The 26,972-nt window shown below is 39.5% G+C and overlaps 1 long non-coding RNA gene across 1 annotated transcript in view; it reads right to left on the bottom strand.

The window, feature by feature from the left end:
- Positions 1-14,983: 14,983 nt before the first annotated feature.
- Positions 14,984-26,972, bottom strand: part of LOC130543137 (uncharacterized) — a 224,543-nt gene continuing 212,554 nt past the window's right edge. The window contains exon 7 of the long non-coding RNA XR_008958226.1: positions 14,984-15,420. This is a non-coding gene — a long non-coding RNA (uncharacterized LOC130543137). The remainder of the gene's footprint in view (positions 15,421-26,972) is intronic.

Genomic DNA, 26,972 nt, shown 5'->3' with positions numbered 1-26,972 from the left:
AACGAACATTGTTAAAATATCTATATTACCCAAAGGAATCTACACACTTATGCAATCCCTATCAAAATACCAACAACATTTTTTTCACAGAACTAGAATAAATAATCCTAAAATTTGTATGGAACCACAAAAGAACTCCAATAGCCAAAACAATCTTAAAAAAGAAGAACAAAGCTGAAAGTATCACAATAGAGATTCAAAATACACTACAAAGCTGTAATAATCAAAATGGTATGGCACTGACACAAAAACAGACACACAGATCAATGGAACATAATAGAGATCCCAGAAATAAACCTATGGTTTTACGGTCAATTAATATATGACAAAGGAGGCAAGAATATAAATAGGAAAAAGACAAATGGTGCTGGAAAAACTGCAAAGAATGAAACTGAACCACTTTCTTACACCATGCACAAGAATAAACCCAAAAGGGATTAAAGAACTAAATGTGAGACCTGAAACCATAAAATTCCTAGTAGGAAACAGGCAGTAATTTCTTTGTCATCAGCCATAGAAACATTTTTTGCAACATGTCTCCTCTGGCAAGAGAAACAAAAACAAAGTTAAACTGCTCAGATTACATCAAAATAAAAAACCTTTGCATAGTAAAGGAAACCATCAATAGCACAAAAGGCAACCTATGGAGAAGATTATTTCCAAATGTTATTTCCAATAAAGGGTTAATACCCCAACTGTATGAAGACCTTATGCAACTCTTCACCAACCCCCACTGCAATAATCCAATTAAAAATGGGCAGAGGACCTGAATAGACACTTTTCCAAAGAATACATACAGATGGTCAACAGACACGTGAAAAGATGCTCAACATCACCAATCATCAGGGAAATGCAAATTAAAATGACAATGAGATATAACTCAATAGCTAAAACAAAACAAAACAAAACAAAAAAACAACCCCCCACAAACAAGAAATAACAAGTGTTGGCAAGATTGTGGAGATAAAGATACCCTAAATACTATTGGTAGGAATGCAAATTGGTGCAGCCACTGTGGAAAACAGAATGGAAGTTCCTCAAAAAACTAAATGTAGAACTACCATATGATCCAATAATTCCACTGCTGGGTATTTACACAAAGAAAATGAAGACACTAATTCAAGAATATATATGCAACCTATGTTTAATGTAGCATTATTTAAAATAACTAAGATATGGAAACAACCCAAGTGTTCATCAGTAGATGAATGGATGAAGAAGAGGTGGTATATATATACACAATGGAATATTACTCAGCCATACAAAAGGAAGAAATCTTGACATTTTCAACATGTATGGACCTAACAGGTATAATGCTAAGTGAGATAAGTAGGGTAGAGGAAGACAAATGCTGTATGATTTCACTCATATGTGGAATTTAAGAAGCAAAACAAATGAACAAACAAATAAAAAAAGAGACAAAAAAAGAGTTTTAAATACAGAGAACAAACTGGTGGTTGCCAGAGGGGAGGGTGGTGAAAGGATGGGTGAAATACATAAAGGGAATTATGAGTACATTTATCTTGATGAGCACTGAGAAATATACAGAATTGTTGAATCAGTATATTATACACGTGAAACTAATATAACACTGTATGTTAATTATACTTGAATAAATACATAAGTAAAAATAAAGAGCAAAAAACAGTACTATCTTTTATCTTTCCATCATTTTACTTTAGATGAGGAAAAGGAAAGGATGTAGTAAAACTCTGAGAATCTTAAAATTCAAACCTCTTTGTATCCATGTGAATTGCAGCCTTTTATATAAAAGAGATTCAAGACGGCTGATAATTTATTCTATGCATGTATGGTTGAATTGTCATCCATAGTATGGATAGCCCTGCTCAGAAAATAAACAAACCTTAAGTACTAGCTGGTGTTATTAATTTTCCCAACAGCCATAAACATACATTAAAGATGTAATGAGCAGGAATTTATTTTACCATCATTACATAAAACAAGAAAGACCATTAAAAGAGGAGTTTAAATACTTAACTGGATAAAGGCCAAAAATAGGCTCTGTTTTTCCTTTAGAATTTCTATGTTAAGCTAAAGAACACATGGCAACTAACCATTCAATTTGCTTTACTACCGATGAAAGGGAAGCAAGGAAAATTCTAAAAAAAATTTTCCTAGTGACTTGATAGATTTGCAGAAATACATCTTGTTCTTACATGTCTTAAAAAATAATCCAATGCACTTGTGGTTTGAAAGTGCTATATTTTCCAGAATGTTAGCCAATAATGCAGTTAACTTGCAAGGCTATTTCACTAAGGAGTTTGATGACCTCTGCCTCTGGACCCTTACCCAACCATTTGGAGCCCCTGTTTCTGTGATTATAAACCATTCAGCAAGATAATTTCGTAATTATAAAGAAATTTCCTGTGAAAGGAGTTCTTTTTTCATTTACAAATGTCACGAAACCCTTATTAGATGGTAGCTTGGATGTGCAGGTATCTTAATAACAAGGCAAATAAATATTGCTTGAATCACCAGCTGGTTAAATGAATCTGCCTCAATCCTGCTGCTCTTTTCATGGCTACTAGTGAAATTCGCTGGTTTCTAGATGGCAAACCATATTTTAAATAATGCAGACAGTTCAAATATTACATTTCGAAAAACTTAAAAAAAATAAATTTCCAGCCAATAATCTTCAGGGTGCCTTTACTTTGCTTAACAATATGAGAAACACTAATTTTGATGGGGTTGCTAACTCTAGATAAAAGGAATAGCTTTGCTTTGTCACCCTTTGGGATTTTCCCCAAATTTGTGATGTTTGCCCTTTTATTACAAAAGATGATTCGTTTTACCAAAACTCACTCAAGTCTTTGATTAAACCCCATAAATATTTGCAGTTTCCAAGGACCCACAGCACTTTCTTCTCTGTGTGTTTCCAGACTTGATTCTTTCCTTTTCTGTGAGTTTTTTTTCCAGCAGTCTGTCTTTGGCCCACAGTGGATGAGACTGAATATTTGTGTCCCTTCAAAATGCATATGTTGAAATCCTCACCCTCTAGATGATGATTTTAGGAGGGGAGCCTTTGGGAGGTGATTAGGTCTTAAAAATGGAGCCCTCATGCTGGGATGAGTGTCCTTATACAAGAAGCTTTAGAGGACCGCTTGTTTCACCTGCCATGTAAGGTTACAGTAAAAAGACAGTGGTCTAGAAGTGGGCTCTCACCATACACTGAATTGGCCGAATCTGCTAGTGCCTTGGCATCCCAGCCTCCAGAGTGTGAGAAGTAAATTCCTATCGTTTATAGGCCACCCAGTCTCTGGCATTTTGTTATAGCAGCCCAGATGAACTAAGACGTTGGTTGAGAAGAGCTCTGGTAAAGATACAATGAAGGCAACTGACACTGTTGTCTTAGATAAGTTTCTTGAGCCGCTTGAGTTTTACATTTTTAGTCTTTCCAGCTCCAGGATTCCGTGAAAAATGAGAGAGCTTATCATACACAGGAAGGAGTTTATCATACACTGGAGTTTAATGAGTGTGCACAGCTTTATCAGACTTTCTATTAGACGCGTTTAGCCAAGCTTGACTTGCATAGCAGAGTTTCTGATATAGCCTGATGGCCAATTGAATTTTAGAAAACTTAAGCTTCACAAAAGTGATGGCACAGGACCTAATTCTACAAAATGAACACTAATAACTGATAGTAGCTCTGATTATTAAATTTTGTGAGCCATGGAACTGAACTTTCATCTAAGTGTATTTTCTCATGACTGTTATTTCACATAGATTAGGTAGATAGATAGGGGGATAGTTGTCAGACAGACAAATAGGTAGATAGAGTGTATGTACATGCAATCCCTAAGAATAACATTCAACCTCAGGATCCTTTGCCTTCATCAGGAAGAGATAAAAACTGTCAATAATCTGGGTAAATGATAGGGACTCTAGATTTGTGAAATTAGTGGATTAGTGACCAACATTTTATTCTCCCATATCAGTAAACAACAGCTCAGTGCAAATACCTTTCTCTTGCTGTTAGAAGAGGCAGCTTGCTCAGGTAGGAAGCAAGAACCAAGAACCTGAGACAGTATGACAAAGTGGTGACGCAGGCTCTACCCACAACAGACCAGAGTTTGAATTCCACTGCAGCCTTATATTAGCTGTGGGGTACTTGGCCCAGCAACATAACCTTGCCATGCTTCAGTTTTGTTTTGTTTTTTTTATCTTATCTGGAAAATGTAGATATAAAAATACCCATCTGTAGGACAGTTCTGAGTATTAAATAAGATATTACTGTGTAAGTAAACAACCAAAAGGTATTTGTTTTTAAAAGGTGGATTCCAATCCTTACTTTCCAAAACACATCTATCTTATAAACAGCTTCTAATTGTTGCATCTTCTCTTGCCTGGCAGTCTGGGTAAGAGGGTGCCCACACCTGCTACAAGGGTAGCATGAGAGCCCCAGCGGAGCAGTTGGAATTTGGAGGGTGTGTATTATTCGTGCATGGACATTACTTCCCAGGGAGCAACAAGGCAGGCAGCAGCTGGCTGATTCCTTAGCTTCCCTGGAAAAGGAGGAAAGTACAAAGGGTGGTCTTTTTGCCTCCGTTTTCTGGTAGGAGGACCTCACCAGAAGTCTCACAGACATGGAGAATCAAATTGAGCAGAGCCCAACAAAATGCTAGGCCACCCGATTTTCTTCCAATTGCCTTAACAGTCCATGCATAATGAATTAGTCGAACTGATGATAATGTCTCCCTTCTTAAGTTGCAAAATGTGCTGAAATTTTAAAAAGGAGAAAAGCAGATAGCAACTCTCAGGCTCTTTAACTTGCAGCAGCTGCTATAGCTTTCGAAATACTTTCCAAATGTTAATTTACTAATCACTCTTACTTATTTATCATCTTTCCAAGCAGTCTTGAAGTCAATAAATAGTGAAGTTGTACTCCTTTGACCTAATACAGGAAGATACAGATACAGCACAATCATAGTAAATTTGTGGCAGAGAGAAGAACATGTTCTGCTTCCCAGTCCTTTCTGGTAAGCTCCAAAGACTGCTTCCCATGAGATAGACAATATCTACTCTCATATTTGGAAATAAGAAGATTGCATTTAGACCATTTGATAACAGTGCTTTCAGCACTCATACACACTCCCACTTGCCACTCTGGAGACTCATAACTCATCTGGATTATTTGTTCTTGGAAGAAACTAAGCACAAAAACGCAGACATATCGCAGGGACATGGATAAATACACCTAATTATAGACTGCGCTATTAGCATGACATGAATTGCTGTTTCTGAAAATGATCTGACAGCCAGCGAAAGCTCCCCTGTCACTGGCTAGCCTGTCTGTTAGCAAACAGGGCTCTGCAAAGAGCAGTCACTGCTATGACACTCTTCCCAGCTGGGTCTATGCTTCAGTGTCTTTCTCTTTGCTTTGCTCATGAAAATGAGCTCCATATTTCAAGTCAGTTCTTTTTTTTTTTATGGATTAAACATAGCTGCAGGCATCCTCATGCTTTCCTAGGTATTGTTGATGTTTCTCAGTTTACTTAGTCAACAGTTAAAACCCAGGTGGACACAGACTAAAGGCAGAGCCCCATATATTTAAAGCCTTTGGCTCACCCTGCATGGAGAATTGCAAATCCATTCTGCAGCACCTCCTCCATAGGGAGACATCTTTGTCCTTTATTTGTTTGACCCTCACAATTCATTTAGATCAAATCAAACACTAGTTTATGCCAAAATTCCCTGTGTTTAGTGACTACCAAGTGAATATTTATTTGTCTTCTTTGGATTTCATTTTTTTTAAGATTCTATTTATTTATTTGTCAGAGAGAGAGAGAGAGCACAAGCAAGGGGAGCAGCAGGCAGAAGGAGAAGCAGGCTCCCACAGAGCAAGGAGCCCAATATGGGACTCAATCCCAGGACCCTGGGATCATGACCCGAGCCAAAGGCAGATGCTTAACTCACTGACCCACCCAGGTGTCCTCTTTGGATTCTATTTTACAGCACTGAGATCAATGAGAAGATGTCCCTCCTCTGTTTACAAAGTACCAACCCAATTCAGGAAAAGAGGTAAATGATTTTGGTGCTTGGTTTAAGACCTGGTGTGTGTTAACAGATGTACATGGCATACAGGATTCTTTAAAATGTGCAGTGGGTGCTTAGCCTCTGGCTGAGTTTACTTGGGAAAGAAGCTCTCTTCAAATATTTAGGCATAATTTTGGAAACAAATATGGAGCATATAGAATTGGTGGGAGTGGGGGTTCCATCTGCAAAAGGGATAGTACTTAAAATTTATTAATGTGCTTTCTTTTTGCCTACCTGAGTTCTTCACCTTGGTCTCAGTTGGCCAAAGGCATCTATCTATACACAGGGATGGGGAAGGGTTTGGGAAATATTACAGAAAGACTGCAGAGAGAAATGTAATATTTACTGCTCCCACACAAATCAGGATTTTGCAGCAGAGCAATAGCCCTGAAAACCAGGTGACTGTCATGACAGAAAATTTGCTAAATGCCTTTACACATTTACTCTCACCCACCTTTAGTATGTCAATAGCCATGCCTGAAAGACTCATATTATTGGGTTTTCTTCTAGTAAGAAGACAGCAAAGCCAGGAGGCCTGATAGCTAATGACATAAAACCTTCTTAGAATTTGGGCTTGGGGGGGGGCACCTGGGTGGCTCAGTCTGTTAGTATCTGCCTTCAGCTTGGGTCATGGTCCCAGAGTCCTGGGATTGAGCCCCCCGTCAGGTTTTCTGCTCAATGAGGAGCCTGCTTCTCCCTCTTCCTGCTTGTGTGCTCGCTCTTTTTCTTTCTCTCTGTCAAATAAATAAATAAAATCTTAAAAAATAAAAGAATTTGGGCTTGGAGAGGGACAAGTTCACTGGATAAGAGATGATACCATCAACAACTCAGGAAAGAGAACCTCTTAGGATGTCCTAACTACCAACAACAACTTAGGCTACCAGGTCAGACAGAACAGAGCTCTCAGGTTTAGTTTACCCAGCTACTGCCAGTGCCCACAGGCCATGCGTACCAAATTGATAGCCAGTGGACCTGCCAGTCAGCCTGCTGTGACTGCAAGGTAACCCTGTAGCAGAGCCTGGACTGGACCGAAGTTGTAGCAGACACTCAAGGGTCTACAGATAGCTGGAGTGAAGGAGAGTTCACTTCACCCAGGGAGAGCTTCTGGGCCTTTACCAAGCTAGGAGAGACGATGTCATAAGCTAATTTAGCCAGTCTGGGGGCCCGCAGTAAGGACAGGAACAGCACTCTGGAGAAGGGAGACGCCAGCTAGCTCATAATCAAGGACTGCACAAGGCCAGGGAGTCTTTTCTCCAAAGTGATTGAAAAAGAATTAAGACTCTTTTACACAAAATTGCACTCTATCTATTGTAGGTAGAGAAGCAGGGAAAAGGGGTGGGGGGAGGGCTAAGGGACTAAGTATTTTTCCTAAAGTGCCCAAAGATTATCTGAAGGGACGCACATGCACACACAACGGATCAGATTAAATTTAAACTGGATTGGACATTTAGTTAACAGCATTCTTGCCAACTAGTGGGTAGAGGCTTGGAAGAAATGCTGGTTCAGAGTTCTGCTAAAGGGTTTGGCAAACAGGCAGAATTACACTCCTCATTTGCAAAAAAGATGTCACTATCTTTGGGACGAGTTGAGACATTCTACCTCTTTGCCAAATTTGAGTACCTCTGAAAGTGATTTTCTTTTCTTTATTTTTTTTTGTGATTTGCTTTTCATTACTTTTTAACCTTTCTTTAAATTTTATTTACTTATTTATGTTTAAGGATCCATCCTAAATCTTTTCAAGGAAAAGAAAGCTCGTATATAGCCAAATTAAGCTTTACTATAAATATCCCAGGATGCTCTATCAAGTTAGACAAAGGCTTGCAATTATTTTGGTTGTCAGTTGGTTTGCTCAGAAGAAGTTTTGCGCTGGGTTTATTTGGGAAAGAGGGTCTCTTGAAATTTTCTAGAAATTATTTCTGAAACAAATATGGACTATGTGAAGTGGGTGCTTACTTATGGAGTTTCCACAAGCAACCTCATGTAATCTGTTGAAAGATGACAGTGACATGTTTCCCTGATACCTGAGGGCATGATCTTGAGGTCCCATGGGTTCTGGTTCTCAGGCGCTCCTTCCCTTGGAAGGAGGCAGTTACTCAGTTCAGAGTCAAAGGCCCTAGTCTGATTATTAGCCATTCATCTCATTGCACTGATGCATTAAATGAGATAACGCACATAGAATCAAATCTTCCACCAATTGAAGCTGTTATCATTGTGATCATTTTTTTTTTTTTTGGTGGCACCTGATTACTCATGAAAGGTGATTTGAGTTTTACTCAAACAGCAAAAGTTGAAAGAAGCAAATTTCTCTAGCCAACTTGCTTGTAAGCATCCATCCTATCCTAGGGAACTCTTGGGTTTCCAGGCTCAGAAGTCCAGGAAATTGGCAGACTTTATATCGATACACAAGACAAGGCGATGACAGAAGAATCATAACTGCTAGTGTTATTGAGTACTTAATATGTGTGAATGTCTAAGCACTTTATGAGAACAATCTCATTTAATCTTCAGAGGGACCCTATGAGTCAGGTGCTATTTATCACGCCCATTTTATAAATTAGAAAACAGATTTGCAGATATCAAATAACATGCTCAGATCAGCAGCTCAAAAACCCAGGAGACTAGAGTGAGTCTGACACCCAAACAGCCAACAGTCCCAGGAAAGTCAAGGCCACAGTCTTCTGTCTCACCCCGGGCAGAAACCTGTGGTCCTGTCCCCCTCCAGCACCTTACATGCAAAGGACCCTAAATTTAACTCTGCTACAGATTAGATGTGCAGAGAAAATATAATGTTCTCATTGTGTCTACAATCTCGTCTTCCCAGTGGTGAGCGAGGACACAACAAATTAAGGGTTCCATCCAGAAAAGCTATCACAAAAAAGTAGATTGGACAGAAGGAAGGAGAAAGTGGATTTGGGAGGGTCTCCTGGAGAACAGGAGGACTTCTGAGTCGCCAGAGGAAAAGCCTATGAATCCTATGTATCTATCAGGAAGAGGAGAGAACCCTACAGAATGGATGAGGGCCAGAGAAAGTAACGGGTTTAAGAGCCTCCCTCACATAATCTAGAGATGCCTGCCTGTGTGCATTTAGGCTGTAAGTAAAGGCTATGCAATCACAGAGAGAGGAGAGATCCAGGAGAGAAGGGGCATGAAGGGTAGTTTCTATTATAACTATAAATAACCACTCACATTTGTATACCACTGTACAGTCTACACTTTACTGTCTATAATACACTTTCATATACACAATCTCAGCAGCTACTCCAGTAGTAGCTGTTCCAACCTATAGGTCTTTTCTGTGTGCTGTGCCAGTGGAAAGCAATTAGCATGTGCATGAAACTAACACTGTTTACACTTCATGCTTCAAAGCTAATAATCTCCCAGTAGTTTTATTGGTTCATTCATATTAATGTAAACTGTTCATTGTGATAGAATTGGGGACAACAAGGGTTATAGCAATTCAAAATGTCCTCAATTACTTTAAAATGCCAATACTTGTCCCAGGGTAGGTCCTGCCTGAGACATCACTTATACATGCCAAAGCTTATAATTGAGTCACAAAACCCTACTTTAACATGTCATTCACTTTGATAAGGGAAGCACAAATAGACCCCAATTAAGAGTTTTCTCACTGTTCTTTCAAGCTCAGGTTTACAATTTCTAACAGGTTTTGGTCATGGATGATAGTGGGTAGCTATTAACATGCTATTCTGCAAAGAGCAGGTATAGTTAACCACCAACTTTCCACACATGCATTACCCAGATGACAAGAATCATGCTTTCACTTCCATCTGCTGGATTACTGTGAAGTCAGGGATATGTGGTTCTCTCAGCCCTGCTCCTCTACCCCAAACCAGCAGGAAGATTATCTGGTTCTCAGTCACCCACTAAAATGCTTCCTTCCTTGGGAATCGTCTACTTATATCCCCCCATCCTGCACCTCATATCAGATTAATGACAAGGCAATAAAAGATGTGAAACAGTGATTATTTCACTGAGCTTCAAAGGGAACAGCAGACACAGAGCACCACTTCATTTAAATTGGCAGATTTCCACTTGGGGCTTCATTTGCCAAACGTTGGCATGGACAGAGTTGGCTGCCAGTGTGAGCTGAGTTCCCATCATGGTTGACTGGTGGCAGTGGCACCTTCCAGAGGGCACTCCAGCTGTATGCTTCCTCTTGGGGCAGACCATGGCCTTTCAGAGAGCAGGTGGGCCTTTCAGAGAGCAGGTGGGCCCTTCATGGGACCGAATGCAATGCCACCTTCTCCACTTTTTCCATACTCCCTCACGAGTGCAGTGAGGTTTTAGGGGTTCTCCCACCTCCATGCACAATTGTCCGATTGATGTTTAAAAACAATATATGCAAATGTATATCTATCTAGCTATATGAATATATGCATAAATACATGTATGAATCACAAAAATAATCTTGTCAAAAGTGAGACTATGAGCCATAACTAAAATCTCATTTTAAAAATTGTTGGTGCTGTTATTCTATTTTGGTTCCTAGCAAATGAAATATTTGCTCTTCTTACTTTTGCCCATTTCCACTTGAGCAAACATATACCTCCTCCCAGGGGACCAGAAAGATAGCCTCTGAGATTCATGCCTGTAGGTGGTAAGGTTTTCTCAGAGAGGTGGTAGAGATACTGCATGGTACTTGCCAGGGACTTGGAGGAAAGCAATTTTAAAACAAAATTGTTCATGCAAAATAGTTTTAATATATTGGGAGGGGACACATAACCACCAGACCTAAAAGCTGATTTGCATGTATTTATTCACTTGTTCACTCAATGCATATTTATTGAGAGGTTCTATATTCCCTCTGAGGACACAGACAAATCAATGTGAGACATTTCCTCCCAAGTAATTTATGATATACATGGAGGACAGAATTCCTCTAGTAGCACATTAAGTCACCCACTTGCTGTCTTTCAGAGCATTTTCACATTCACTTGATCCTCTTGATCTCATTGAAACAGGCAAGGCTGGCATTATTCTCCTCTGACTGGTGAGAAGACCAATGCCTATCTGTCTAGGGTGTGCTGTAGTTGTTGGTGGAGCCAGCACCAGAACCACTCACTAATTGTGTCTCAGGGCAAGTTATCTGACTGCTCTGACCCTCAGTTTACTTATCTGTGAAAGGGCATGAATAATACCTACCAACTTAATAAAATAATGTTTGTAAGGTGTTTGGCACCATGCCTAATACATAATAGGTGCTCAATAAACAGGAGCTGTTCTTAGAAATTACAGCTGTTCTAAGATAGACTCTTAGTTATTGCTGTTGTTATAAAGATATTGTTATGAAAATGATGGTTCCACATGGGGCTGGCTCTCCGGGTATTTTCTGAAGCAATGGGTAGCTGACTTTAAGCCTCTGGAGTCACCAATGGGTCTTAGTTGAGAGATGGTAAAGCAGGGTTAGTGGGCAGGATTCTCACTCCTTTTTTTCAATCCACCCACAAACATACACACACGTGTGTGTATGTGTGCATGCACACTCATACTCAGGGCCATCTCTAGCCTCAATATCACTTTGACCCTTTTCAGGCTGTGGTAAAAACAGGGTCAGGTAACTACAAGGAGAAAGTGCTGCACTGTGGGAGGCATGCAGAGATCTGAGTGGTTGCTAGGTTACCAACCCTTGAGATTGGTCTCCTCAGCTGGCCAGGAGACTCCAGAGATTCAAGCTGATTCACAGTAATCCCTGCTGGTCAGCTCCCAGTCCTGAGGTCTTTGCTTTAAGGTCTTCCAGGAACATGTATCCACACAAAAGCAGATTTGCAGTAAATGTATGTGGGAGGCCTTGCTGAACTGATTCTTGTGGCCAGGCTGACTCAAGGTGGAAGCAAGGAGGACAGGGGCAGGAGTCCTGCACCTGCCTTTGTTTCCTGGCTCCCAGAAAAAGGCTAGGGATTAGTGGGCTGTGCCTTGTTGAAGAAAGAATGTCAGGGTTTTTAAAGTGAAAAGACATGGATTGATAGGGGAAGGTTTAGGCCTTTAGGAGTTGTTCTTAAGTAGCTTCTGTGGAAATAATGGTTATGAACACAGTCTTGCTCTTCACCAGGGAACCTTAGAGATGGCAGGACAGAATTCCTGATGCAGCCTCAGTCAACTGCTCAACTCTGAACCTAGCAACTATTTTTCACTCATTGCTCAGATTTGGCAAAGAAGCCATTTTCAGCTCCACTCAACAAATATTTACAGAGCACCTACTCTATGCCAGACGTGGTGCTAGTTACAAGGATACAGTAGTGAGTGATGCACACAGGGCCCTGTTCTCATGGAGCTCATAGTCTAGAGGAAGACAGAAACTGAACCATAATGAAAGTATGAGTGTTAGAAAAGGAAAGTATGTAGAAACACATACCCAGGAGGAGATGGAGAGACAGTATAGCCTGCTGTTTCGAGTGTGAGCTCTGGAGCCATATGGTCACCATGTGAACCCAGCTTTACTATTTACTAATTATATACTTAGCCTTGCTTAGACTCATCTGTAAAATAGGATGTTAATAATAACACTTACTGAATAGGGTGCTGTGAGGGCTAAATGTGTTAATATAGTATATAAAACAATTCAATCAGTATGTGGCATATAGTGAAAACCTAATTGATACAAATTATTATATGAGTTCTTCCTCATATGAAGATGTGAATCATTGTGTTAGAATTTTATCCCATTATCTCTTTGCAGGGGTTAACTTTAGGAGAGAAGGATAAACTACTTTCTGCCTCAGCTATAGCTAATTTTATCCTAGACAATCTTATTGAGAAATCATTTGGGTTGAGGTTGGAACAAAATCCCCAGTTGTTATCTTTTATGCAGAAATGAAGCAAAGGACATCCAGTTTTCTGAGGGTCAAGAAAGAAGTAGGTCTATGAGTGTTGTCACTATCTGGTGACCTAAGGCCAGCCCCCAGTTGGAATACAGACAGATAACTGGGAGCAGAGATATGAAGTCATTAAAATGAGCAAGTGTGATGTGCGAGGCTCTAGAAATTGGCCTCAAGGGCAGCACTGATTATAAATTCTCATTCTAAATGTGACTGAAGGCATTTTTCAGAGAGAATAGGGTTAATAAATAAAGATTGACTGTTGTTCCCGGCAATGAGAGTTTCAAGGCACTTGCTGGGGGAAAACAAAGTGGTATTGAGTTAGACTTTAAGCCAGATCTTGATGGGGCACAGGAGCCACCCATACAACACGAGCACTTTCCTGTCATTTCCCTATCAATGGAGGGAGCAGAAATCTGCCAACATTTTATTCAAAGATCTCCTAAGACTCTAAAAGGGCACATCAGAAATGTTTCTGATGATGATGAAGCACCTGAGAACAAGGAGTTCAAGTGTGTTTCCTGTTCACTCACAGAACCTCACACCAACCAGGAGAGCTGTCACTGAGGTGAGAGCCTAAGTCTTAACCCTTGAACTCAAAACCTTTCTTCTCCTTTTGTTTCCATAAATTAAACATTCTGATGTTGTCTTAGTCAGTTCAGACTGCTGTAACAAAGTGCCATAGACTGGGTGGCTTACACAACAAACATTTATTTCTCACAGTTCTGGAGGCTGGGAAGTCCACGATCAAGTAGCTCTGGTATTTGGTGAAGTTCTATTTCCTGTTTCATAGATGCTGTTTTCTGCTTGTATCCTCAGCTGGTGAAGAGAAGGGAACAGCAAGCTCCCAGAATGACTTGACTCTTATTAGGGCACTAATTCCATTCATGAAGGCTCCACCCTATGACCTCATCTAAACCTAATTTCCTCCTAAAGGCCTACCTCCAAGAGGTTAGCGTTTCAACATGAATTTTGAAGAGACACAAACATTTAGCCCATAAGAGATATATTCATTCAGAGGTCATCCAGAGTTTGAGTTTGGGTGGACCTTAGGAATACCATTAATCCAAACCCTTTGCTTTACGGAGGAGGCAACTGAGGTCCAGAGAGGGGATGACTTGTCCAGAGCTCCACCTGGTAAATGCCAAGGCAAAGACTAGGACACAGATGCCATTAAAGGTCCACACCCACTTCTGACATCTTAGGTTTTGTTTGCCATCTGCGGGCTGGTTCTCTGGCCATTGCCAGGCTCCATGTTGCTTATAAGCAACTGAAAGGCAAGGATGCCATGGGGTGATGTTTGCCATCAACTGATGCTGTCAGACTCACAGAGTTAGCTCTCTCTGGGTGGTTTATTATTTTTTAGCTGCTTGATGGCTAATGGTGGACAATGTCTAAGATGGCGTGGTTTTAATAATTAGGCTTTCCTCCAGGACAGCTTTCCCCCTTCTCAAACATGTGGTTCTCTCACCCTATATAGTACTTCTCCCCAGCATGGCTGCTTCTCCTGCAGGTCAACTCAAATGCAGAGCCTGCCTTGATCCTCCATCTAGGCAGACCCATGCTCCTTCTTTTGGGCTTCGTCTGCTGTTTTAGATCTGTCTGTCAGGAAGCATGAATCTCATAATCATATTTTTTTTACTTGCATGTTTTCCCATTAGATCATATCCTCCATGGGATAAGAGGCTACAACTTTTAACTTTGTTTCCCTGGAACCTGGCCTGTTGGCTGAAGGACAGTTCAACTGTCAGAGCAGGAGGAGAGACCAAGAGTCTGGCCACTGGCTCAGAAAAGAGATGAGATGGTAGGAAAATGTGGATGTTTTCTTCTGATTTCCTTTGGTCGCTCTGTGAAATAGAAAGCAATTATCTCTACCTGAGAGTGAAGATGGGGTAGGGGGAGGTCTAGAGGTCAGGAAAGAGAAGAGAAGGACAGGGACTAGCCAGGGAAATATAACAGTATCTCTAAGCAGCACGAGGGCCCACTTGAGGTTAAAAGTTGTAAGCTTCGAGTGAGACCACAGATAAAGCTGAATGTGTTTTCCAGATGCACTCAATTGTGCAGATGGAGATTCAGAGTTGAGAGAGGGGTGTACTTAACAAGGGTCAGGGTTTTGGCAATAAGAGCCACAGTGGGGAGGGAGGCAAGGATACAGTGGAGTAATGCCAATGAGTCATTATAGCGATGGACCACACAATCTCAGCTGGGTGGGAAGCAGTTTAAGACATAAGGGGGTGGAGAACAATAGTTGGTCCATATGAGGGTCAAACAATTATTGAGATCAGTCTGCTACTGGGGAGATAGAGCAGACACCTGTGAGGAAACTGGAGAATGGCTGGAGTATTCACTCCGTGGAGGCTGAAGAGAAAACAAATTCTCCTCTTTAAATGCTGTCACCCAAGGCAGTTCAAATGCTCTGGAACCATATTTCAGGAAGCAGGAGAATGACTCCCATAGGTACTCGCCTAAAGAGCATGGGGTTCTTCTTTGCACATTATTTTTTTCACTCCTTTGTTCATTCCACAAATACCTATTGAGACATTGTAAGTCAAAATCTTGAGATGTGTTAGGGTATATGAGTCACAGCAGGCAGGAGCACCACCCTGGGGCAGAGGGTGGGGAAGCTCACATGGAGCCAAGCATTGTTCCCTCACTTTCCTTTATGGTATTTTTCACCCTGTTTTACGGATGAGGAAACTGAGGTTCAAGGACATTATATTACATGACAAAGTTCACACAGCAAATATATGAGCGGGGTGCTTGGCCTCAGTCCAATTCTGTTAGGCTCTTTGTGCTAGGCTAGAGAGAACTGGGCCAATGCCCAGATAGCTCTATTCCACTTGAAATGGTCCTTGCATTTATCCCATACACATTCTTCCAAGTTGTTATTTTTTTGTTATCTCCCAGGATTCTGAAAGAGTGGCAGATCTGAATGGTTTAGAGAGAGAGCGAGCACCGGTTTCCAAGAGCTTGGCTGTAGCATTTGGTTTGTGACAAAACTCAGAAAATAGAGATGTAGTGTTTGTGTATTAGGACAGGAGTGACCGCCTCTCATGCTGAGCTTGTTCTTTGATTTTATAACACCTTGGTGTTAAGATATCCTTTAGCTTAATTCCTTTTTGGTATTAAAACATCCTTCTTGTTATGAAATGCGGGCAAATAGTAGATTGGTGTTTGTCGATTTGCTTGTTTAATGTCCATACTAGGCAGAAGAAATAGTTGGTACTAGATTAGTCCTAAAATGTTTTCAGCCATTTTGCCAGCCCATGAAACTACAAGTCTGGGAACCACTTGTTTAGAGCAAACAGTGCTTGTGAGCCTGTCCTGAAGTGACCTAGCATCAGGGTCTGCAGGGGGAGGACACTCCTTGCCTTGCAGGTTCTCTGTCTTCTCTGAGCTGACAGAAGTCATGGAGACACTCATAGGTTTGAGGACCATTCAGTTTTCCTTAGTGTGTATACAAATCCGTGCCTGAGTTTACTTTCGTATCATTTACCCTACAAGCAGATTTGAAGCTAGGTGTTCTCTCTTCAGTACCTGAGTACTCTAAGGATGAAGTGTCCAACATAGCCTGGCATCAGGACAAAATTTCTCAGGCTGGGGCTGCCAGGAAGCTTCAAGGGAGGGTTGTGGAAATCAGAGCTCCCAACAGCTTCTGCCTAGGGGACAGTGAACACCGGCCCTCCTTTCCTATCAGTGGTTTGTTTCCTGATGGTGCCACACTGGATATGCTGGCAAATGTTTCCTCAGTCCTGTGGTAACCAGCAAGCAGACCCATTGCAACCAGTACTCGGAGAGTGAGGGGCTCAAAGTCAAGGAAACAATGTTTTCTTGGATCAGCCATGGCACATTACTTTAGTTTTGCTTGTTTGGGCTCAGGGAGGGCTATTCATCACATCCTAATGAGAAAAGATGAAAAGATCAGAGGGTAATGAATGACTTCTGCTCAGAAGCAGCCATTGAGTAATGGCTGTCATGATGGTTTCCTTAAACCAAGTTGCAACTCGGACACATAAATTGCTAAGCTTGAAAGAAAAGGCTTTGTCATTTTTCATTTTCATCCTTTGTTTCTCTCACATTCTCTCCTTCACTAAAATCAACATCATCTTCTTCTCCTCCTTCCTTGTTTAATTTATAGACCTCCTTTCATTTAAGCTGGTCATCATACAGAGCACAGTGTGGTGACCCCGAGTATATGATCTGGATTTCTGGGATTTTCATACTGTCGGTAACACATACCAATGTTTTGATGTTGGGCGTATTATTTAATCTCCCAAGGCACATTTCCTCATTTGTAAGAGGGGATAACAATACCATTCATTTCTCTGGTGTTGATGTGGGTATTAAATAAGAAAATGCCCGCAAAGCACTACAAGTGCCAACCATAGAATAAGCATGCAATGAATGTTAGCCGTTATGATTCTCTCTAAAAGTACAAAATATATGAGGAATACAGACTCATGTCAACAAGCATTTACTGAACACATACAATTGTCTTCGTGTTTTGGGGAGTGTAGCAGAACTGCGGATGAAGTTCTTACTCCCTTATGTCATGCTATTTATTCCACTGGTTTTGGTTGTTATTTAAGATATGACTTACTGTCTCCCTAGAGTCCTTCCTTGAGTTGTCAGTTGTGGGGACAACCTCTAGATTATTATCCCCTCTTGCTTTTTACGGTCCTAAACCCTCAGCCAGGCAGGTTTCTAGTTTTAGTACCAAATTTGAGCTTTTGGGAAACCACATTATACATCCAAGTCAAAAAGTATCCAAAGTACCTGAAAAGAGATCAGTGCAACTTTCAAAACTCTCTACTTTGTTCTCTTGATAAAAACAGAAAATCTGAAAAAATTTTTTTTTCTAAAATGCATGAGTCTATCTTACAGAATAACTTGGTTCTCAGTTTAGACCCAGCAGCACTGTTTCCCTTGGGACAGAAATGGGTGTAATTAGAAGAAATGTTATATTTGCTAAAACAGTAAAATACTGCTCTAACTCCAATAGCCTAAGACACTAGAGAATATATACCATGCTGGCTCTGTGAGGTGTTCAAGGGCTGAGATGAAATATGTTTGGAAAGCTTCAGTGTATTAGGTGACCCCAAGCAGGAACTGCATTCCTAATGCGCATCATCATTAACAGAATGGCTTACTAATTTGGAAATACTTCATTGCTTCAATTTCATCTATAGATTTTACCAGGAGAGTTCATGTTGCATTAAAGAAGTAGTTTTTCTTTCATTAATTTAAAAACATTACATTTGTTCACAAATGCAAAAGGAGTCAAAATTTTAATTTACCCTCAAGTGCTCAGTAGCATGTCCATCTTTGAATAAACTGACTTAACTTTGTCTAAAAGCAAGATGATTTTGCTGTTATAAGATCATTGGAGATGTGGTGCTCTGATCGATAAGCTTTTACCAAGAAGAAACACTTTCATTCCAAAGACAGTGCAACAGCTGCACTTCAGTGAAGCCCCAATAAAACGACTCTTTCAACTGATACAAACTTTAGAGTTGCTCTTTGATTTGAAAACCTTTACAAGAAAAGAAAACCAAGTGAAAAGATCAAGTAAACAAAATTTCAAACATTTTTATCTTAAATTCTACATGGTTAAAGATTCTGTTTGTGATCTACAGGGATGAATATAGGGCTTTTTTGATCAACCATGAGAATGAAACTCAACAAACCATGTGCTCTTTCAGGGTTTAAAAAAACCCTGGGAACTCTGTAAAAAGTGGTAGTATTTTAATTATGGTATAGAAAAAGTCTAAGTTTTGTGAATTCTCTACCATGTATTTTTATTTATTTATAATTATATAAAAATTAACATAACCTAAATATCCTGACTTTTCTTAATTTTTACTATTTTGACAAGGATCTGCCTTCCTCACCCTCCAAAAATGCCCAAGGCTTCATAAACAAGGATCTTTTTTTAAAACTTTTTTTTTTTTTACTGTTTCCTTGGCTGTGCAGAAGCTTTTTATCTTGATGAAGTCCCACAAGTTCATCCACAATTCATTTTTTCTTTTGTTTCTCTTGCCTTTGGAGATGTGTCATGAAAAAAGTTGCTGTGGCCAATGTCAAAGAGGTTGCTGCCTGTGTTCTCCTCTAGGATTTTGATGGATTCCTGTCTCACATCAAGGTCTTTCATCCATTTGGAGGTTATCTTTGTGTATGGTGTGAGAGAGTGGTCAAATTTCATTTTTTTGCATGTAGCTGTCCAATTTTCCCAGCACCATTTATTGAAGAGACTGTCTTTTTTCCACTGGATGTTTTTTCCTGCTTTGTCAAAGATTAGTTGCCCAAAGAGCCAAGGGTCCATTTCTGGGTTCTCTATTCTGTTCCATTGGTCTATGTGTCTGTTTTTGTGCCAGTACCATACTGTCTTTGTGATCACAACTTTGTAGTATAGCTTGAAATCCGGCAGCGTGATGCCCTCAGCTTTGTTTTTCCTTTCCAACAATTCCTTGGTGGTTCAAAACCACATTGAGATACCACCTTACGCCAGTTAGATAGGCAAAAATTGACAAGGCAGGAAACAACAAATGTTGGAGAGGACGTGGAGAAAGGGGATCCCTCTTACACTATTGGTGGGAATGCAAGTTGGTACAGCCACTTGGAAAACAGTGTGGAGGTCCCTTAAAAAGTTAAAAATTGAGCTACCCTATGATCCAGCAATTGCACTACTGGGTATTTACCCCAAAGATACAGATGTAGTGAAGAGAAGGGCCATATGCACCCCAATGTTCATAGCAGTATTGTCCACAATAGCTAAATCGTGGAAGGAGCCGAGATGCCCTTCAACAGGTGACTGGATTAAGAAGATGGGGTCCATATATACAATGGAATATTACTCAGCCATCAAAAAGAACAATTACCCAACATTTGCTGCAACATGGATGGGACTGGAGGAGATAATGCTAAGCGAAATAAGTCAAGACAATTATTATATGGTTTCACTCATTTATGGAACATAAGAACTAGGAAGATTGGTAGGAGAAGAAAGGGAAGAAGAAAGCGGGGGTAAACAGAAGGGGGAATGAACCACGAGAGACTATGGACTCTGGGAAACAAACTGAGGGCTTCAGAGGGGAGGGGGGTGGGGAAATGGGATAGGCTGGTGATGGGTAGTAAGGAGGGCACATATTGCATGGTGCGCTGGCGCAAGTAATGAATCATGGAACTTTACATCAAAAACTAGGGATGTACTGTATGGTGACTAACATAATATAATAAAAAATTATTATTAAAAAAATAAAACGTATTTTTTAAGTTTCATGTAGTAAAATGTACTCTTTGGGGTATACAGTTTTATGGGTGTTTATAATGTACAGAGTCACAAGATAGAGATCAGTTTCATCACCTCCAAAAATTCCCTTTGCTATCTCTTAATAGTCAACTCCCCATGGCAACAACTGATCTGTTTTCTGTCTGTATAGTTTTGCCTTTTCCAGAATGTCACCTAAAGGGAATTGCATAGTATGTAGCCTTTTGGGTCTGGAGTCTTTCACTTAGCAAAATGCATGTGAGATTCATCCATGTTATTCTGTGTACGAATATTTAACATGTCACCATTGCTAAGTACATACATCAATTTGACGTATGTGTACATACATCAATTTGATTTTCTGTTCACCTGTTGATGGAAATTTGGGTTGTTCTTAGTTCTGGTCAGCTATGAATAAAGCTAATTATAAACACTCACATATGGGTTTTTATGCGAACCTAAGTTTTCATTTCCTTTACGTAAATGCCTAGAAGTAAGGACTACTGGATTACTTGGTAATTGCATGTTTAACATTGTAAGAAACTGCCAAACTATTTTCTCAGATAGCTGTACAATTTTGTATTCCCTCCAACTATATATGAGAATTCTGTTTCCTCTGCATCCGTGTCAGTGCTTGGCAATGTCAGTTTCTCTATACTTTAGCCTTTCTGATTGGAGTATAGTGTAGCTCATTGTGGTTTTACTTTGTATTTCCCTATGGCTAACAATAATTGAGCATCTTTCCATGTGTTTATGTGCCTTCTGTAGGTCTTCTTTGGTGAAATATCTGTTCATATTTTTTGGTCTATTTTTTAAATTGGATTGTTGTTTTCTTATTGTTGAGTTTAGAGGGTTCTTTATATATTCTGGATATAAGACTTTTGTCAGATATGTGATGAGTAAATATTTTCCTCTCAGTCTGTAGCTTTTTTCATTTTATTGAAAGTATCCTTTACAGAGAAAAAAGTTTTAATTTTGGTTAGGTCCAATTTGTTGCTTTTCCCCTCTTTGATATATAGATCATGATTTTGGTGTTGCATAAAAACTCTTTCTAACTCAAGGCAAGAATTTCTTTTTAATGTCAAAAAATTTTACAACCCTTCAGAGAATTGCAGTTGAACTCTTTAGTATCCATTAATTTAAAAAATACATAATGAAAATTTTATTAATCACTACAGGCTCTCTATGCTTTTGAAAAAAATGTTTATCTCTCTACCTCTCATAGATTTGAACCTTCAGTTTCATATGCAAATCCAGAACTTTCATTATTCTAATTGTGAATGCCCCACTTGACCTCGTCTTGTCTGCTTGCATCAGTTAGGATTCTTTGGTAGCAACAGAATCAGACTCTGGTCTAGCTTAAGTGTATCAGGAGTTCATAGATCAGTGAAAAGGATAGAGAACAATGCTTGAAAACAGGAAGGGATTAAAGTGGTTCTAGCAGTTTCGGGAAGCTATAACTATGGCTAATAAAACAGGATATTAGTCTTGCTATGCCACTGTACACTCAGACCACTATGGTTTTCATTAACTAACTCCTGCCATTTTTAGATATTTTTGCTCATTGACTCAATATTCGAATTCCAGACTGGAATGTGACAAATTGCCCTTGTGGCTGTCCCTTTATTGGAATGTGGCACTCAACTATAGATGACCAGGTACTAGTCTTATGTTGTAAAGTGGGGTGCTGGTATCAGACACTATGGGAACAGAAACATCCTTTCTTCTTTGAACCAGGAAGCCGGAAATTCCTATCAATATTCAATTCAACAAACATTGATCAAAGGTCTATCACTGTCTGAGCAGGGATAATATAAGTACCATACGGTTGGTATATACCATGAAAATGCTCAAAATGTGATGTTTAGGGCAATGTGACTCTTTAGGACAGTCAGGATAGAGTTCACAGATGATGTGACATTTGGAAGGATAACTAGGGGTTACCAGGGGCAGAAGAGAAGAGAAGGATGAATGGGTTGTTGTAGCATGGGGAGAGGGTTATGGGGACTGGATGGTTGGGGAGGAGGCTGGAACAATAGGACAGAGCTAATTATAAGGGGCCCAAGTTTGGCTTTGCTGCTATCAGCAAGATGGAGCAAAACCCCAACATGTCCACTTGGGAGTAACACAGAAATTGCAATAGCAAAAAGGAAACCTAAATTTTCTTATGTGTTGTCCTTGAGATATAAAGATGCTATTGTTTTGATAATGTCTTCCTGCCAAAGTTCAGGATGGAATATCACAGAACTACAGAATAGATGTGACTTTAGACACTGTCCAGAGGGATCTAACTTCTTTATGTTTCAAAAAGAGGAACTGAACCCCAGAGACGTGCAGTAATTCACCCAACATCATCTATGGTAATGATGTCGGGTCTGTTCTGTGGCCTGCATCACTCCCAGTGGCAGAGCTGGGCTCATATGAGAGTGCATGACTTGACACTCCTGGATCCCACTTCCCAGGAAATCCCAAAGTGGACTATGCAGGACATTATTTCTGGAAGATATCTACAACAGAGGGGTTCTGAGGTCACGTGAGGTGGGAAATGCTGTGTAAGCACTCTCCAGAGTACACTAACATATTAGAGAGTCTAAGGATGTCCACAACCAAGATATTTGTTTAGCTTTGACCCAGATTTCCCATGTTTATTTGCCTGTAGGATCAGTTTGTCTAACACCTATTAATATAAAAAATGATCTGCCTGATGGTCTGAGTCACAGTCCCAAATTGGGAGACGGTGAATCCACAAGCTAGAAGCAGAAGTCCTAGGTGGTTACCAATCCTGGAGGAAGACTGAAGCTCTTGAAGGCTTACATTCACCAGGCTCTAAAAATGAACAAAACTCCTGTTTCCTCAAAATCCAAACATAACTGATTAGTTTTCTTTTCCTTTTATGAAACAGATGGAAGATAAGTTATCAATAGAATTAATATTGAGTATATATATGTGTGTGTGTGTGTATATATATATATATATATATATATATATATATATATATATGAATTAATCAGGGCATAGCCTTATAATTATACAAGATACTATTTGAGGCCACACTCCATATGGACTTATGGCATATGGACTTTGCTCCTGTCACTTCATGTTGGAGATGACTATGTCTAAGATACGGAGCCCCCTATGAGGAGATCAGAGCCTGATATGATACACTCAGGATCAACTGGAGAGAAGAGAATCATTTTTTGGTTCTAATGCCCATCTAATGCCCAGAATCCAAGTTTTTGGAGAGCTCAGGGCTTGTCTCCTTGCAAACGTACTAGTCACAAGGTATGAAAGAAACATCTAATATCAAGCAAAAAGCAAAGATAGAGCCTGATGCCTTTCTTTCAAGGTTTTCAACGTCCTCTCAGTTCTGGCTCAGGCTTTCCTGCTGTCATATGTAGGTCTCTCCTGGGGGTTCTGCTGCCCATTCCTCTGGCAGGAGCTTCTCTCAGGTGGGTCTCTGGATGTAGCTTCCTGCCAGCATGCCTCCTGGCTTGCTGCCTTCTTCATGCTGGGCAGCAGTCTGGAGCTCTTCCCGGACATTACCAAAAGAGTCTCTCACTTCTAATGGAGTCACTGCCAAGCTTTTCAGAGGAATAAATGGCTAGATCGACGCCTTCTCTTCCTATATCTGTTCGATTGAGTATCTGCCAGGCAGTATGGTAGGTGGTAGATACAAAGGTAGATAAAACACTGTTCCTGTCCTTAAGGAATTTATGATCTATGGGGAAGTAAGTCATACTCACATATCACTTAAATTATCTGGCATGTACTACCGTAGAGATACAAACAGTATCATGGACTCTGGAGCTAGTTTGGAATTATAGAGGGATGCCTCCTGCCTTCCATGCAATTTCCTTTGCTGGAACATGGTTGTGCACCTGGCATACAGATGGTCACTGAAAGGTATGACCTGTTTCCTTAAAGAGAAATAATGTCATATTTGGATTTCCTTTTTCTCTGATTTCACTGTCACAGACTCCATCCCCATTAAGGGTTATCTCCTCCTCTAGAGGCCTGGTGTTCTTGCAAACCCTAGAATTCTGGCTTCAAAGGATCACATCTAGCTGTGTCTGAGGGTTGGTTCAGCTCTCCTGGTGCTTATCTGTTGAGGCACTAAGACAAAAACACTCACTCTCAAAGCTACCATTGTTTATATTGCAAAAAGATTAAATAACATTCAGTGTAATTGCAGTGTAAAATTCAGGTTTTATACTGTGCTCTAAGTCTGTAAAACAGTTATCAGAATAAAATCTTCAAGATACTACTGAAGTAATGACTTTTTAAAAAACAAACATCAGAAGCTACCTATGCAAATAATTGTCACTCTTTTTAAGATAGTTATGCAGGGCAGTTATAATCATTAGAATTATGCTATCATAGTTTTATACAGATCTTACAGAAAAATCACGTAGTTTTATACAAATCTTACAGAAAAATCAGTTTTACTTTTATAAAATTTTTATCCTGTTTTTTGATGCAATATTACTATGATCACCCAAATTATTTCTCTGACTTTGACTCTAAATGACTTTTGATTTTTTCTAAAAATAAAGACTAACTTAACAGATAAAATGATAACTCTTGTGCTTAACATTCACCTGAAGCTAATTTTTCCACTGTTTTTCACATAAAAGTTAAAATTCTCAGTATTCTTAAGTAGTTTATATTATTCTTACCAAATATTTGCTATTCCTCCCATCCCATTGACATTAGGCTCAGCCATGAAATTACTTTGTCCAGTGCAGTGTGAGTGGAAGTGAATATATCAGTTTCAGACAGATGATTTGAAAGCTATATTGTAGCTCACCAAGGTTCTTTCCCCTCTGTCATGAGGCAGGTATGTTCCATTTAGGAGTTATTCCTTCAGTCCTGACTGAAGATGTGGAGAGGGTCATAGTCACCTTCCTATGAATATGCTATATGAGCAGGGAATAACCTTTTATTGTTCTGAGCCACTGTGATTTGGGGGATATTTGTTATCACAGCATAATGTAGCCTAATGCTGACTGAGACACATGCTTAGAAGGCGTTGTATCATCTGCTGCCCTCATTCCTCCTAAGCACAATTCTCTCTTCCTCTCTTCATAATTCTGACCCATTCCATACATTCTGACCTTCTCTATATTTCTTGATAATTCCAAACTCATTTCTCCTTGAGGGCCTTTACACATGTCATTTATTCTGCCTGGAATCTGACTTTTTTGGGGGGCAGGGGCTGCATTCTACTGCTCTTCTACTTCCTTCACATGCCAAATGTTTACTCATTCTTTAGGTCTCAGGGAAGACGTCTTTACCTTTTCCAGAAAAAAGTGTGAAAATAATTATTATACATACCATATGTTCAAAAGTGAGAGACATATAGAAAAAAAAGACCCAAATAGAATTTCTAGAAATATAAGTTACAATGTCTGAAGTGAAGTGAAAATATACCAAATAGCACTGAATGGATTATCTATTGAAGAATAAGAGGTTATTGAACAAAACATAAAATCAGCAAGGATATAGATGAATTAAGCAGTACTATCAACCAACTTGACCTAATTCATGGAACACTCTACCCAACAACAGCAGAATACACATTCTGTTCAAGTGCATACAGAACATTTACTAAGTTAGACAATATTCTGGGCCATAGAACAAGTTAATCAATTTAAAATACTTCAAGTCATACAAAATATGTACTCTAATACAGCAATTAATTTAGAAACCAAAACAAAAATTCTGGAAAATTCTCAAATATTTGAAAACGAAATAACTTATTTCTAAATAACCCATAGGTCAAAGAAGAAATCAAGAAGGAAATTAGAAACTATTTTGAATTGAATGAACATGAAAACACAACACAACAGATTTTGTGGAGTGCTACTAAAGCAGTACTCAGGGGGACATTTTAGCACCAAATACTTATATTGGAAAAGAAGAAATGCCTCTGATCAATGACTTCAGCTTCCACTTTAAGAAACAGAGAAAGGAAGAGCAAATGAGAATCTAAGTAAGCAAAAGAAAGGAAATAATAAAGATCAGGGGGAAAATCAATGAAATAAAAAATAGAAAAACCATAGAGAAGATCAATAGAATCAAATGTTGATTTTTTGAATGCCAATAAAATTGATAAACCTCTAGCCAGAGTAATCAGGAAAAAGAGAGAGAAGACACAAATCACAAATATCAGGAATGAAGGAATTCTACAGATACCTACATTACAAGTTCTATAGATATTAAAAGCATAATAAAGGAATATAATGGACAATCATATCAATAAATTTGAAAACTTAAAGGAAATGAACAAATTCTGGGAAGATAAAATTAACAGAACTCTAACAAGAAGAAATATATAACCTAACTAGTCCTATTATATACTGAAGACACTGAATTTTTAATCAACCTACCACAAAGAAGACCAGTCCATGTGATAACACTGAATTCTTATGTTCCAAGACTGGTATCCAAGATCTACAAACAACTTCTCAAACTCAATACACAAGAAACAAATAATCAAATCAAAAAATGGGCAGAAGATATGAACAGATACTTTTCCAATGAAGACATACAAATGGCTAACAGACACATGAAAAAATGTTCAAAATCATTAGCCATCAGGGAAATTCAAATCAAAACCATACTAAGATACCACCTTACGCCAGTTAGAATGGCAAAAACTGACAAGGTAAGAAACAACAAATGTTGGAGAGGATGTGGAGAAAGGGGATCCCTCTTACACTGTTGGTGGGAATGCAAGTTGGTACAGCCACTTTGGAAAACAGTGTGGAGGTCCCTTAAAAAGTTAAAAATTCAGCTACACTATGATCCAGCCA

This window comes from Ursus arctos, unplaced genomic scaffold, assembly GCF_023065955.2.
Source record: "Ursus arctos isolate Adak ecotype North America unplaced genomic scaffold, UrsArc2.0 scaffold_10, whole genome shotgun sequence".
NCBI classification, from domain to species: Eukaryota; Metazoa; Chordata; class Mammalia; order Carnivora; family Ursidae; genus Ursus; species Ursus arctos.
This window is presented reverse-complemented; position numbering and strand designations above follow the sequence as displayed.